This window comes from Malania oleifera, chromosome 12 (genome assembly GCF_029873635.1).
Source record: "Malania oleifera isolate guangnan ecotype guangnan chromosome 12, ASM2987363v1, whole genome shotgun sequence".
NCBI classification, from domain to species: domain Eukaryota; kingdom Viridiplantae; phylum Streptophyta; class Magnoliopsida; order Santalales; family Ximeniaceae; genus Malania; species Malania oleifera.
The window spans coordinates 75,220,866-75,236,276 of NC_080428.1; the positions used below are offsets into that span (position 1 = coordinate 75,220,866).

Below are 15,411 nucleotides of genomic sequence, written 5' to 3' on the forward strand. Positions count from 1 at the left end.
GTGAAACAGTCGATGGTTTTGGGTCTATTACTTCGACTGTTTGCTCTTGGTATTAAATTGTCGACAGTATGTCTGCAAACCGTTGGTTTGGCTCGGTTACTCAACGTTTGTTTTCAAATTTTGAATTAGGACATTAGATAGGTTGGGTTTTGGAGGGAAAGCCTCTGAGAAACTTATATACACATGTTTTATGAAGTAACTCAGTGTCTTTTGGGCACAAGATAGTAAAATATCATTGAAGATTGCTCCCATGGATGTAGGCATTGCCGAACCACGTAATTCTTCTTGTCATTGTTTTATTGCTTTCATTATACTCTGTGTGATTGTGGTTCTGTATATTTCAGTGTTGATTGTTGCGTTGTATGATCATTTGTTTCTGTTGTGCATTCAATTTTCACAACAAATTGGTATCAGAGCATTGTTGTAATGGCTTTTGGAACTTCTTCTGCAAAGTTCGATGTTGTTAAGTTCGATGGAACGGGAAACTTTGGTTTATGGCAAAGAAGGGTTAAGGATCTATTAGTGCAGCAATGTATGGTGAAGACTTTATACGGAGCTCAACCGGAAAGCATGGATGAAACCAGTTGGAATGAATTGAAAGCAAAGGTTGTCTCGACTATCAGGCTTTGTCTGGCTGATGACATGTTGTATCACATCATGGATGAGGATTCTCCGGTAGCAGTTTAGCAGAAACTGAAAAGTCGGTATGCATCTAAGTCTTTATCAAACAAGTTGTTTCTTAAGCAAAGATTGTATTGGCTTAAGATGGCGGAAGGTTCGGATTTGAACCAATACATCAATGCATTCAATCAGATTGTAAGTGATTTGATGCAGGTTGATGTGAAGTTCGAAGAAGAAGACAACGCGTTGATGCTATTGAATTCCCTACCTGCATCTCACACATATGAAAATCTGGTTACGATTCTAACATGGGGTAAAGAAACCCTGAATTTGGAAGAGGTAACAAGTGCTCTACTAGGTTTTCATCAGAGGAAAATAGCATGCAATGAAATTTCGCAAGTTGAAGGGCTTGTGGTGAAGGGTAACCAGGAACGTGGGAGAAGCAAGTTCTAGAGTGTATCTCAGTCGCAGCCCAAGAAGAAAAAGGACATAAGGTGTCACACACTAAACCTGTAGGGTCTAAGGTGCGACTTTCTATAATAATTGCACAGGATATGTAAGAAATGGAAATAGCAAAAATAAATAAAATCTCATAAAATTTTAATACCAGAGTGCTAAATAACCGCATTACAAGAGTATCTCCAACATCAAAATTAACATTCTTAAAAATTCCAAAACATACAAGTGTTTCCAGCTAGTATTATACTAGTATTTATTCTAAACTGCTCTCTCTAATCCCGCCCACGTGCTTGCTATGCTTGATTCTCAAAACGCTCCTCAAATCTATTTGTAAAGTAGGAGAATAATTGGATAAGACGACGCTCAGTAAGTAAGAAAGATTATAGATGAGCTTAATTGTACCATAATTCTGTAATAGTTAACATATAATGTTGTAGTTACAAAACTGCATTTGTAAAACTGTAACTATTAGCAGTAAACTATAACTGCTTTTTAAAACAGTGAATTGTAACTATAATACTTATATATATATATATATATATATATTATTTTATTTTATTTTTCTTTGAGATCATTACATCCTCCTCTCCTTATAAAAATTTCGTCCTCGAAATTTACCAAATATAACTTTAATTAAAATCCATTAAGTCACTTAAATCAGTACCTTGTCTAGTGCCAAGCTTTTATTCTAGCCTTCCATTGTCAAAAAATGTGGGTATTTTCGGCGTAGTTTCTCTTATAATTCCCACAATGCTTCCTCAATGGCATGGTTGCGCTAGAGAACTTTTACTAATGGAATCTTCTTGGTATGCAATTCATGATCCTTGCGGTCCAAAATTTAGACTGGTACCTCTTCATATGATAGAGTATCGTTGACTTCCAATGACTAACTTATCACATGAGAAGGATTTGGAACGTACTTCTTCAGCATGGAAATGTGAAACACATCATGAACTTTTGATAATGCAAGAGGTAAGGCTACTCTGTAAGCGACTGGACCAATCCTTTCCAATATCTCGAATGGTCCAATATTCTTGGTGTAGTGACCCAAAGAATAATAACGTTTTAATAATAAGAGGGAGAGAAAATAAATACAGAAACAGAAGGAGGCCGTAGACTTCGTCGACGACATTGCATTTTGGAGATAATATTAAATAATCATAATTTCAGAAAATTGCCAAACTTCGTCGACGAACACAGGGTCTCGTCGACGAAGGTCTTCAGAATTTCGTCGACGAACACAGGACTTCGTCGACGAGAAAATACCGAGAAGGGTTTTGAGGTAGCCTGAATTTTGTCGACGAATACAAGGTCTCGTCGATGAAATTTGTGAAGGACTCGTCGACGAAGAACAGGCTCGTCGACAAAATCCCCTGTTTTACATATATACGAGAATCCGGGAATTATTTCATTTTAAGAAATCTCTCTCTCTCCTCTCTCTCTCTCTCTCTACGATTCTCTCTCCCTTCTCTCTTCGTTTCCGGCCCCACCAGTTGCCGGATCAAAGATCCAAAGCTACCATGACGCTCCTGGTGGAATTCTCTACAAGTTTGCCAGAGTGGATCGTTGAGAAAACGAAGTTGGATTTCATCCCAAATTCAGGGTAAGGTCTTTTATTGAGTTTTTGACTTTCTGACAATTATAGGAAATGATGTAAACTAAGAAATACTGATGTTTTGTTCTGGGACATTGTGTTTTCAGGATGTTGAGTTAGGAATCCAACGGATATAGAGCCAGATTTTTATAGGAGCTTTTCAAAGTTGAGGTAAGGGAAATATGCTATGCTAGGAGTTTTTGTAATTATATTAGAGATTTTATAGATGCATAGCTACACCATTTTACTATACATAATTTTCAGAATGTGAGTTTGAAACAGTATTTGTTTCAAAATATGAGTTTAAATGCTTGTGTGGCCTGAGTAGATTTTATGAGATGAAGAAATTTATACAGTTATTATAACATATCATACTATACTGAATTGAGGGACGGCGTTACGTAACACCTCAATCTCAGTGAGAGATTATACAGATTATACAGATAAGGATATACATATACAGAGAAATTTACATGCATACACAGTTTTTATACGAGTAGTTTCATAAACAAATATTTATATATATACATATACATGTATGCATATTTATTCAGATCAGTATGTGTATCACAGTTTTATACGGAATGCTATACAAACAGAGATTACAGCATTTACAGTACAGAAAGAAGGTGTTACGGTAATTTTGGAAACATGATGAAAACAGTAAAAGAGTATATATGTATATATGTATATAGTATCAGATCCCTGAGGAAAGATACACAGACAGATACAGATTACAGAGCACGGTGCCGTTGCTACATACAAATAGAGTGCAACCACATATCTCAGATGGTATGTGGGTACCGTCAACCGTGCTCGGAGAGTATGCAGCTCCCCAGTATACTGGGTTGAGGGAGCTGATTTGACGAGGTAGTAGCCAGTCCTAAGCTTAGGAGAGGATGCAGTTTGGCCGGACTGAGGTAGTGTAGAGTATGATGACTTATCTGGAGGGCCAACTAGATAGAGTCTCGCCTACGGGCTGCATAACCCTGTCATGAGGGGTCAAATCATGACGTACAGAGTCCCAGGGATAAAAGCACAATTATATATATATATATATATATATGTTTACAGTTTTACAGTATATGATGAGTAAAGTATGATATTACCAGTATGAAAAGTAGAAAAACAGATGATACAATATGTTTTAAATTGTGAAAGAAAGATATGTTTTACAGATGATTTATTACATTGCAGTTCAGTTATTATTTTTAAAAAGTATCCTTAACTTAGTTGCCACACACTAGTGATAGCATATTTTCACTTACTGAGCGTCGACTCACCCCATTACTTTAACATTTTTCAGGTGAGCCAGTGAGGCGAGCAGATCAGGCTCGCAAATAGAGTGTAGCTCAGATCACCCTGGTTATAGGGTGAGTTTTTGTCAGAGTGGTGTATGTTTTTAGATAGATGACACTGGAGGGACATTTTTGTATGGTCTGTATATTTTGGATTCTGGTATTGTACAGTTTATGTATAAATGGTTTTATGATTTGTGTTTCCGCTGCGTAGGAATGTTAATTGTATATATAACAAAAAAAAAATGATAAGAATTTTGAGGTCGTTACACTTGGGGCTTAACTTACCCTTGTTTCCAAACCTCATGAATCCTTTCATTGGAACAACTTTTAGAAATATCTTGTCCCCCCTTTCAAACTCCAACTCTCGTCGATGAGTATCGGCATAACTCTTTTGTTGACTTTGAACTATTTTTATTCTATCTAGAATGAGATTAATTTTCTCGGATGTTCTCTATATAATCTCTGGACCTAAAATTCGTCATTCACCGACCTTATCCTAATACAATAGGGATCGGCACCTTCGACCATATAATGCTTCATAAGGTGCCATCTCTATGCTTGATTGATAACTATTGCTGTAGGCAAATAATGAATCCAACTTCCTTTGAAATCAAGCACACATGTTCCTAGCATATCCTCCAATATCTAAATTGTTCTCTCCTTTTGTCCATTAGTCTGAGGAAGGAATGTCGTGCTAAAGGTAAGTCAGGATCCTAAGGCTCCTTGCAAACTCTTCCAAAATTAAGAAGTGAATCATGAATCTCGATCTGATACGATGGACACTAGTACACCATATAGCCTAACTATCTCCTGAACATACAACTCTGCAAGCTTATTCATAGAGTAATTAACTTTGATTAGAATAAAATGAGCATTTTTCGTTAAATGATCAACAACTACCCAAATGGAATTCTACCCATGACGTGTGTGGTAATCCTATCACAAAGTCCATAGAAATGTGCTCCCATTTCCACTCAGGAATGTTGACTGCTGATCTCTGATGTTCAACCTTCACTTGTTGACATGTAAGACATTGTTCTACGAATTATACAATCTCTTTTTTAATGTTATTCCACCAAAATAACCCTCACAAGTCCTGATACATCTTCGTGCTTCCTGGATGCACCGTATAGAGAGATCAATAAGCTTCTTTTAAAATTGTTCTTTTAATATCTTTGTCATTAGGCACACACAATCTATTTTGAAATCTCCAAACCCCATCATCTGAGATGTTGAAATCCGCCTTCAATCCATTTTGTACCTCACCCATGATCTTTACCAATTATGCACCTTGCATCTGTATAGCCTTAATCTTTTCCATCAAGGTCGGCTGGATTACTAAACTAGCAGTGAGAGCCTAATGATTTCCCTCCATTATTTCAACACCAAACCTTTCAAGATCCATTATGATTTGATGTTGACTAACCATTGCTGAAATTGAGGCTTTCAATGACTTTCGACTTAAAGCGTCTGCTACCACGTTGGCTTTACCAGGATGGTAGTTAATAATTCAATCATAGTCTTTGATTAGCTCTAACCATCTCCTTTGTCTCATGTTCAATTCTTTTTGTGTGAAGAAATACTTGAGACTTTTATGGTCTGTGAAGATCTCACACCTTTCACCATATAGATAGTATCTCCAGATCTTTAATGCGAACACCACAGCTGCCAATTCCAAATCATGCGTAAGATTTCTACTCTTACTTATTGAGTTGTCGAGATGCATATGCAATGACCTTTCCTTGTTGCATTAGCACGCACCCGAGCCCTTTTCAGGATGCATCACTGTAAATTACAAAACCACCTGCTCCTGAAGGAATTGTCAACACCGAAGCGGTGATAAGCCGTTGCTTTAATTCTTGAAAGTTTCGCTCACATTCCTCTATCCATTTGAACTTAACATTCTTCCTTGTCAACGTCGTTAGTGGGACCGATATCTTGGAAAATCCTTCTACAAATCGGTGATAGTATCCGCCATGACCTAAGAAACTCCTGATCTCATGAATATTGTTCAGCCTCACCTAATTTGCTACGACCTCTATCTTAATTGGATCCACTAAAATGCCATCTTTGGATACCACATGTGTAGGGACCCGAACCCAGAAAATAGAAAAATAAATAAAAGAAAAGGAAAATAAATAAAAAGAAAAAGAAAAGAAGGAAATGGGTTTGGTATAGGCCAAACCGACGACGTTTTCAGGAAGCTCAGAAAAACCGTCGACGATTTCAAAATCTCAGGAAAACCGTCGACGGTTACAACTACCAAGAGCTTGTATAACAGGACCACAGGGCCAAACTGTCGACGATTTCAGGAAAATCGTCAATGGTTTCGTGCGGGCTAGCTTCCCTATAAATAGAACTGAGCTCATTTTTTAAAAAAAAATTCTCTCCTCTCTCTGTCCCAAGCTAGGGTTTTAGTTTTTCTTCTCTCTCTCTCTCTCTCTCTCTCTCTCTCTCTCTCTCATCCCTCACGTGTCTCTCTCTCCTAAGGCTATTCGAAGTTCGCTCTCACTTCCTAATCGTCTCTCTCACCTCTCTCGGCTTGCCGGCTCACTTCCCACTACGGGTTTGAAAAGCTAGGGATCCGTCTTCTGAGTATAATAGGCATATTTTCAGGAACAGGTAAGGGGAATAAATTATGTCAGCTGTTTTTTTTAAAGATTAACCGATTAAATTGCAGGATATGAGTATATGGATATTGTGTTGGTCTTTAATCTAAGTACATGATTATATGAATATTATTAAAGTATGATTTATCATTCGAACCATGTGGCATGAGATTAATTCCCTTTATTAAACCTGTTGAGATCACGTGGATTGTTGAAAGTAATGTGGAAAGACTTTTATGAATATGGTACCGTAGTATTGCGCAATTGCATATTTGAGGGATATGTTTGGTCATATCAAGGCAGAGGGGGACGGTGATACGTAACGCCCTAATCCTCGGGACTTTAGCCCGAGGGCTTGCTGAATTGGGAAGGCTTGCTGAGTAGGCCTACTGTACGGGGTAGGGTGCTAGAAGAGTGCTCAATGTCAGCGAGTGTCTAGGTATGTACCAGATGTGGTCACCGAAAGATAGATTGCTTTATATGTCAACATGACCTACAGTATACAAAGTTATTTATATGCTACACGTATTGAATGTTATTTATATATGGTACACTAAAACTCATTGGCCACACACTGATAATAATTTGTTCCTTTCTTATTAAGAGGTGTCTCACCCCATAATTATCCAATATTTTTCAGATGTCATATGGAGTATAACAGCGATCAAAGTAGCGCAGTGAAGCGTGGGTGGGATAGAAGGTTTTATTTAGAATAGATCTTTATTAAATTATGTTTTTGATGTATTTAGAATTTTAGGGGTGTCAATTGTGATATTGGAAATGATATTGTTATATTGGGTTAATTCGTACTCTGGTAATTTGTATTTAAGATCTTCCGCTGTATGAAAATATTATTACAGGTGGTATTAGAGTAGTGGAATTTTTGGGTCGTCACAACATGTCCCAAGAATGCAACTTTCTCTAGCCAAAAGTCATACTTCTTAAGTTTGGCATAGAGTTTCTTTTCTCTTAAAACTTGGAGTACTAGCCTCAAATTATTCTCATGTTCTTTTGGGCTCCTTGAATAGATCAACATATCATCAATAAAAAGCACAACGAATTGATCCAAATATTCATGGAAGACCCTGTTCATAAGGTCCATGAATGCAGCGGAGGCATTAGTCAACCCGAACGGCATGCCTAAAAATTCATAGTGGCCATATCTAGTTCTAAATGCAGTCTTTGGAATGTCCTCTAACTTGATATTCAGTTGATGGTATCCTGATCAAAGATCAATCTTAGAAAAGACTTGTGTTCCTTGGAGTTGATCAAACAAGTCATCTATGCGAGGTAGTGGGTATTTGTTCTTCATCGTCACCTTGTTTACATCGAGATAATCAATACACATCCTCAACAACCGGTTCTTCTTTTTAACAAATGGAACAGGTGTTCCCCATGGTGACACATTGGGTTTAATGAAACCTTTGTCTAACAGCTCCTATAACTGCTCCTTCAGCTCTTTCAATTCTGCTAGTGCCATTATGTATGGACTATGGAGCTTTTGATACCAGTGTCATTCCAAGGAGTAGGTCGATAGCGAACTCAATTTTGCGATCGGGAGACAACCCAAGTAAGTCTTCAAGGAATACATCCAAGAATTCCCTTACTATTGGAATATCCTCAAGCTTCAATTCTTCCTTTGGTACCTCCATTACGCATGCTAGGCATCCCTGACATCCATTTAAGAGCAATCTCTTTGCCTGAATAGCTGACAATATTAACAACGAAGGGGGCACACAAGATCCAACGAACTTGTACTCTTACTCTCCAGGAGGTCTGAACACTACCTCTTTATTGTAGCAATCTATACTGGCGTAGCTAGAAGAGAGCCAGTCCATCCCAAGAATTACATCGAACCCATGCATATCAAACACTACTAAGTTGGCAGGTAGTACTCTTCCTTGATACAAATTGGGCAACCCTTAAGTATCCTCCAACATACTACCAAGGTTCCCATTGGTGTAACCACAGATAACTCAGTATCCAATGGCTGGGTCCCAATCCCACACATTTTAACATAAGTCATAGATATAAAGGAATGTGTAGCTCCAGAATCGAATAATACTACTGCTTTCTTAAAGAACATAGGAATATTACCTATCACCACATCGTTAGCATTGTTTGCATCTCCTGGAATGAGTGCATAGACACGCGCCTGGGTTGTGTTCTACTGATTGTTGCCTCTAGGTGCCTTGTTGTTTCCTTTATACTGACTAGGATTATAGGTGTTATTCTACAGCGCACGGCACTCTCGGGCATAGTGGCCTGCTTCACCATATCAATGGCACATGTTTAATCCGATGCGACATTCACCCCTATGCATTCAATTGCATTGTGGACAATGGGTGCCCTATTGATTGCTTTGATAGGTTTGGTTTCCATTTTCTTGCCTCTGGCCCAAGTTATTATTGTTCTTCTTCTTCCAAGGACCTTGATTTCTATCAGAGTGGAATCCTTGAGGCATGGGCTTTTTTCTCTGGTCGTACATCTCAGCATTTCTTGGTAGACTTCTCTTAACAACAGTTGCTTTGTCCACCAACTCGAAGAAGTTCCTAAGTTGGAATACCACGACTCAATCATAGATCCTTGGGCTCAAGCCTTCTTCGAACTTTTGAGCTTTCTTCAATTCATCACAAATACAATGCAAAACGGGATAGCTCAATAAATTTCGCCACATATTGTTGGACAGTTTGAAGCTTGCAAACTCTTTGGCTTGGGCATCTCTAGTAGATGTGGGGAAATACAGTTTGAAGAAAACCCCCTTGAAGCATTCCCACGTAATGATTGCTAGACCTAGTTCTTGTTCGAGGAGAAGCTTCCTTAAGTTCCACCAGCGTTTGACTTCACCAGTCATCTTAAAGGCAAAGTAAAGCACCTTTTGTTCGTCTGTGCAACAAAGGACTTGTAGTAACTCTTCCATTTCTTGGATCCAGTTTTTCCCTAAAAGGTCGGAGGGTTCATGCGACTAAACTGTTCGACGGTACAACCGTTGAAAGTGGGTTGATGATTTCGTCCCCTCAAGTTTCACACAATCTCCACCATGACTTGTTGTTGTTCCTCGCGTAGCACCTTAGTAGAGTTGATGCCTTCCTTATTGGGAGTTTCCATATTATTCTAATTCCCTCCAATGTTCACGTTGTTATCTTTGGGGTCCATTTTGAAACAATGACCAAAGTTATTTCAAAATCATAAATCCATTGTTAGAGCATAACAAAATAATAGGTTGAAAACATCCTAACCTACCCATTCCTACCCTCATCATGATTCATACCTATTGCGGGATAAAATCGGCGATGACCAGCAAGACTACTCTCAGATCTCCGTTGACCTGAAAAGATGAAAGCAAATAGGCTTGGAGGACCCAGGGTGTACACCGGGGGATCACTCTGATGCCTAAGTAAGGGGAATGCTTCAAAGAGGCTAAATGCAACAGTAAGAGTGAGGGTTGAATGACTTACCTTGGCCTATTCTCCGTGTCCCTTCTTATAGTGGCTGAAGTTGACCCGGGGGCGTATGGCCATTTATTGGCTAGTTATGGCGCGGGCACAAATCGCTCTAGCCTTTATGGAGTCAAGGATAGCTGTTAGTGGCGTGGACGCGGACCGCTTGGGTGTGCATGGGGTTGACTCCTCCAAAACAGCTACCCTTGAGCAATAATGGCCCTAATTGTGGCTGCTCCTTAATGCTATTTATGATAGATGGATTGCTTTTAAGACTGATATGTTGGGGCATATTAGTTGTCCCCCCCTTGGTTTCAAATTTTCGGAACTGATTCTTGGAATTTTGAAGGTGGCCTTATCTCCTCCATATAGGTGTATATATATTTTTTTTTAGATTCAAAGAACCTCTGCTGATCCGGGAAAAAGGGGCTTGAACAGACTTGCCGAGCCGATTTCAACCCCGATCAGCTGGTCCGAGCCGATGAGTGGTATAGCATGGTTAATCCGAGCTGAGGAGGGGCACAACATGGCTGATCCGAGCCGATCAACGGGAGGTCGTCGGGTCCGAGCCGATGATGTGGCTCAAACAGCTTGACCGAGCCAATATGCGGGAGATAGGTTGTGCCAAGTGGGTCGTCTCGTCCTACTACCCTCGCGAGTTCGTGCCGGGCAGGCTCTTCTGACCAACTCCATTCGGCGATTTGTGTCGAGTAGCCCCCAAAGGGAATTTTGTTCCGACCATATTTTGCCGAGCAAACCTCGATGGCTGTTTCTTCTGGGTCATATTCTGCCAAGCTATGTTGGCCGAGTTGCTATTCGGGGTATCTTTGGCCGAGCTGCTCTTCGAGGCATTTTTTCCGAGCTGTTATGCCAAGTTGCTATTCAGGGCATCTTTAGCCGAGCTGTTTTTTTGCCAAGCTGCTCTTCGAGACATTTTTACCGAGCTGTTATGCCGAGTTGCTATTCGGGGCATTTTTGCTGAACTGTTTTCTGCCGAGCTGTTCTTCGAGGATTTTTTTCCGAACCGTTTTTGCCGAGCTGCTACTTGGAGGCATTTTTGTCGAGCTGTTCTGCCAAACTGCTCCTTGGAGGCATTTTTACCGAGTTGTTCTGCCAAACTATTCCTTGGAGGCATTTTTACCAAGCGGTTCTGTCGAGCTGCTCTCATGGGCATTTTTGCCGAGCTAATTTCAGCCGAGCTGCTCTTTCAAACATTTTTGCAAAGTTGTTGTGCCGAGCTGTTCTCTGCCAAGTTGCTCTTTGAGGCATTTTTGTCGAGCCGTTTTTGCCGAGCTGCTCCTGGGAGGCATTCTTATCGAGCGGTTTTGCCAAGCTGCTCTCAAGGGCATTTTTGCGGAGCTTATTTCTGCTGAGCTGCTCTTTCAGACATTTTTTTTTAGCCGCTTTTTCCGAGCTGCTTTTCGAGGCATTTTTGCTAAGCCGTTTTTGCCAAACTGCTCATTGGAGGCATTTTTGTCCAGCTGTTCTGCTGAATTGCTCCTTGGAGGCATTTTTACTGAGCAATTTTGCCGAGCTGCTCTTGGGGGCATTTTTGCCGAACTGCTCATTTGCTGGGTTGTTGCATGGCCTCACGAGCAGTGCTCGTTAGTTGGGCCTTATTTGCCTAATGAGTTGGGCTCATTTGCTAGGCTATTGCATGGGCTCACGAGAAGTGCTCGTCAGTTGGGCCTGTTTTTCCTAATGAATTGTGCTCATTTGCTGGGCTGTTGCATGGCCTCACGAGCAGTGCTCGTTAGTTGAGCCTTGTTTGCCTAATGAGCTGTGCTCATTTGCTGGACTGTTGTATGGCCTCACGAGCAGTGCTCGTCAATTGGGCCTAGTTTGCCTAATGAGCTGTGCTCATTTGTTGGGCTCTCTTCTAACGTCATCTGCTGTGCCTGTCAGTCTAGCCGCTGTGATGCAACGTGGAAGTCCTTTCATGACGTTCGCCGCCTTGCAAAAGTTAATAATTTCGTCAGCTGAGTCATAACTTGGGAGAGCTTATATTCCTGGGAATTGATGCCACGTCGATGTATGTGCAGGGATTTACTTTCTTTCCCTTGAGACGCACACCGGAGTTGAAGGGTTCCCGCCTTCTCGAGATGCTAACTCTTTTGGGGATCCGTGTAGGCTTTCTATATAAAGGTCGCGGGCTCCCTCATTTGCTCCTCGTCTCACCCAAAGGGTCCCTTCTGTCTGCTAGGTACGCTCTCCTTCTGCCTTTCCTCGATTGCTCTATTCTATTTTTGTGTGGCATTGTATGTTTGTTTTGTTCTTCGCTGTTCTTACAAAAAGTTTGCCTTTTTATCTTTTTTTGCAGAGTGTCTGTCGTGTTTTTATGCAGAGTCTACTTGTTTAATCTTCTTTCGTACAGTAGCTTCTTTGTTTTTGCGGGAAGTTTACTTGTTTGATCCATTTGTGTACTTGCGTAAGTTGTTTGTCTTGTTTATTTCGTACTTTGCTTTTGTCATGGAGTCTTCGGCGCCCCCAGCGAAGGCTCCAGTCATGGTGAGGAGTGCTCAGTATGATCTGTCTTCCTCGGATATGCGAAATATCTGCTACTTCTTTGCTATCCCTGCAAACATTAGCGTTAGGTTGCCGACCAGTTTGGAGCCTGCTCTTGATCCTGGCCCCAATGAAATTTTTTTGTACACCGACTATTTGGACCTAGGACTCAGGCTACCTTTTCTCCCCTTCATTTCTGAGGTGTTGCGTTTTTATCGCATAGCCCCCTCACAGCTTGTTCCGAATTCCTACCTTTCGTTGGTATGCTTTGTTGTTCTCCTCCTCCGTCGAGGTTATCAGCCCACGGTGCCTCTCTTTCGGAGCTACTTCCAGATAAGGACGCACTCTGTGGAGAAGGAACTGTACTACTTCAACTCTTAGTCCGGGTATAAGCTCTTTACCCCGAGTAACTCTTCCATTCACAATTGAAAGTCCCGGTACTTTTTTGCATCCGAGGAGTTGAATTATTCTGGGTCTCGCGTTTGGTCTGCCCCTCTCGATGGTGATGTTCTCTTCTCTTTATTTACTTTTTACGTATGCACGAGCTATGTGTAGGTACTTGTTGCTTACTCTTTCTTCTTTTTCTTTTAACTTGGGTGCATCATATACCTCCCACACTGTCTCCCTCCGAGCAGGCCATCCTAAAAGACCTACAAGCCTTTGGTCGGCAGGGGATTGTCCCTCACGAGGAGCTGCTCAAGGAGCGAGTCCTTGTGCAGTGGGAGATCAACCCCGTTTCTCCAAGTCTTATCTTTACCCTTGATCTCCTGATGTATATTCGGATACCCTTGTGGTTCTCTGTTCACTTATTTTCTTTTCTCCTTTTGCAGATATGGAGTTCAACAAGTATGAGTCTCTCATGGGCGAAGCCAAGAAGCAGAGGGCGAGCAGGAGCAAGAAGAAGAGGAGGGAGCTTGAAGGGAATCATCCCAGAGGGAAGCGGTCATTGTAGGCGAGAGTGAGCCTCCTGCTGCGGCGAATGTTGCTACAGCGAAGGTTCCTGGCCCGACCGTTTTTACTAAGGCGATCTTCCACGAGCCAACCCGTTCTACTCCTGCACTGCGTAGGCCAGTTCATTTGGAGGATTTTGTGGTAGCTCAATGTTCCCTTCCAGACCTCCTGTCTATGAAGATTAGGCATACTACATACCAAGTACCTACGCAACTCATGCGTTTCAACTGTGCTCCATCCCGCCTCCCTTTTCTCTTTAAAGTTTTAAACTCATTCTTCCCTTTTATTTGTTCTCAACTGGCGACCATGGCTTTGGCGCAGGAGGAAAAAGTTACCGAGATGTACCGGTAGACCTTAGATGCCAGAGAAAAGTATGTCGCTGTCCAGAATGAGCTTCGTAAGGCTGAGCTCCGCGAGAAGGCCCTTCGGGAAGAAATAGAGAAGATCCAAAGGGAGGAGATTCCTGCTGCTGCAGCTGCTGTTGGCCACCAAAGCTGCGGTGAGAGAGTATAAGGATTCCTCACGATTCATCTTGGACACCGCCAAGACATATCGTATTGGTTTTAGGAGGTGCCAGGAGTAGGATGAGTGCCTTTCCGAAGCAAGTTCCCACAAACGGCACCAACTGTTGCGGGATAAAATCGGCGATGACCAGCGAGACTGCTCTCAGATCTCCATTGATCTGAAAAAGATGAAAGCAAAAAGGCTTGGAGGACCCGGGGTGTACTCTGGGGGATCACTCTGATCCCTAAGGGGAATGCTTCAAAGAGGCTAAATGCAACAGTAAGAGTGAGTGTTGAATGACTTACCTTGACCTCTTCTCCGTGTCCTTTCTTATAGTGGCTGAAGTCGACCCAGGGGCGTATGGCCATTTATTGGCTAGTTATGGCGCGGGCGCAAATTGCTCAGGCCTTTATGGAGCCGAGGATAGTTGTCAGTGGCGCGGGCGCGGACCGCTTGGGTGTGCATGGGTTGACTCCTCCAGAACAGCTACCCTTGAGCAATAATGGCCCTAATTGTGGCTGCTCCTTAATGTTCTTTATGATAGATGGACTGCTTTTAAGACTAATATGTTTAGGGCATATCAATACCTATACTCTAGTAAAAATTATTCACTAAAGTCTACAGAACTATAACCTATGCTCTGATACCACAACTGTCACGCCCCAAACCTGTAGGGTCTAAGGTGCGCCTTTCTATAATAATTGCACTGGTGACGTAAGAAATAGAAACAGCTGAAATAAATAAAACCTTATAATTTTTATACCAAAGCGCTAAATAACCGCATTACAGGAGTATCTCCAACATTAAAATTAACATTCTTAAAAATTCCAAAACATAAAAGTGTTTCCACTTGGTACTATACTAGTATTTATTCTAAACTACTCTCTCTAATCCCACGCATGTGCTTGCTATGCCTGATTCTAAAAACGCTCCTCAAAGCTATTCATAAGGTAGGAGAACAATTGGGTGAAACGACGCTCAGTAAATAAGAAAGATTATATTAGTGTGTAGCTATGATGAGCTTTACTGTACCATAATTCTATAACAGTTAACATATAATATTGTAGTTTCAAAACTGCATTTGTAAAACTATAATTGTTAGCAGTAAACTGTAACTTCTTTTTAAAATAGTGAACTATAATTGTAATACTTATATATATATATATATATTATTTTATTTTTTTCTTTGGGATCATTACATAAGGTGTTTTAAGTGTGGGAAAATTGGGCACATAAAACTAGAGTGTCCGGAGTGGAAGAAGGAGAATGCAGAAAATCAAGAGGGTTTGTCAAAATCTATGAATGTAGTGGAAGAAGGAGACTTAGGGAGCAGTGATGGTGATATGCTTTTTGTTTCATCGGGTTCCGAACGCCTCACAGATTATTGGATCCTAGATTCGAGATGTTCTTATCACGACACCAAATAG

At 41.1% G+C, this 15,411-nt stretch overlaps 1 protein-coding gene across 4 annotated transcripts in view; it reads right to left on the reverse strand.

Annotated features, from left to right (window-relative positions):
• LOC131144336 (putative pentatricopeptide repeat-containing protein At5g13230, mitochondrial) overlaps positions 1 to 15,411 on the reverse strand; it is a 44,867-nt gene that overhangs the window by 4,652 nt on the left and 24,804 nt on the right. The gene's annotated exons all lie outside the window — the stretch shown is intronic.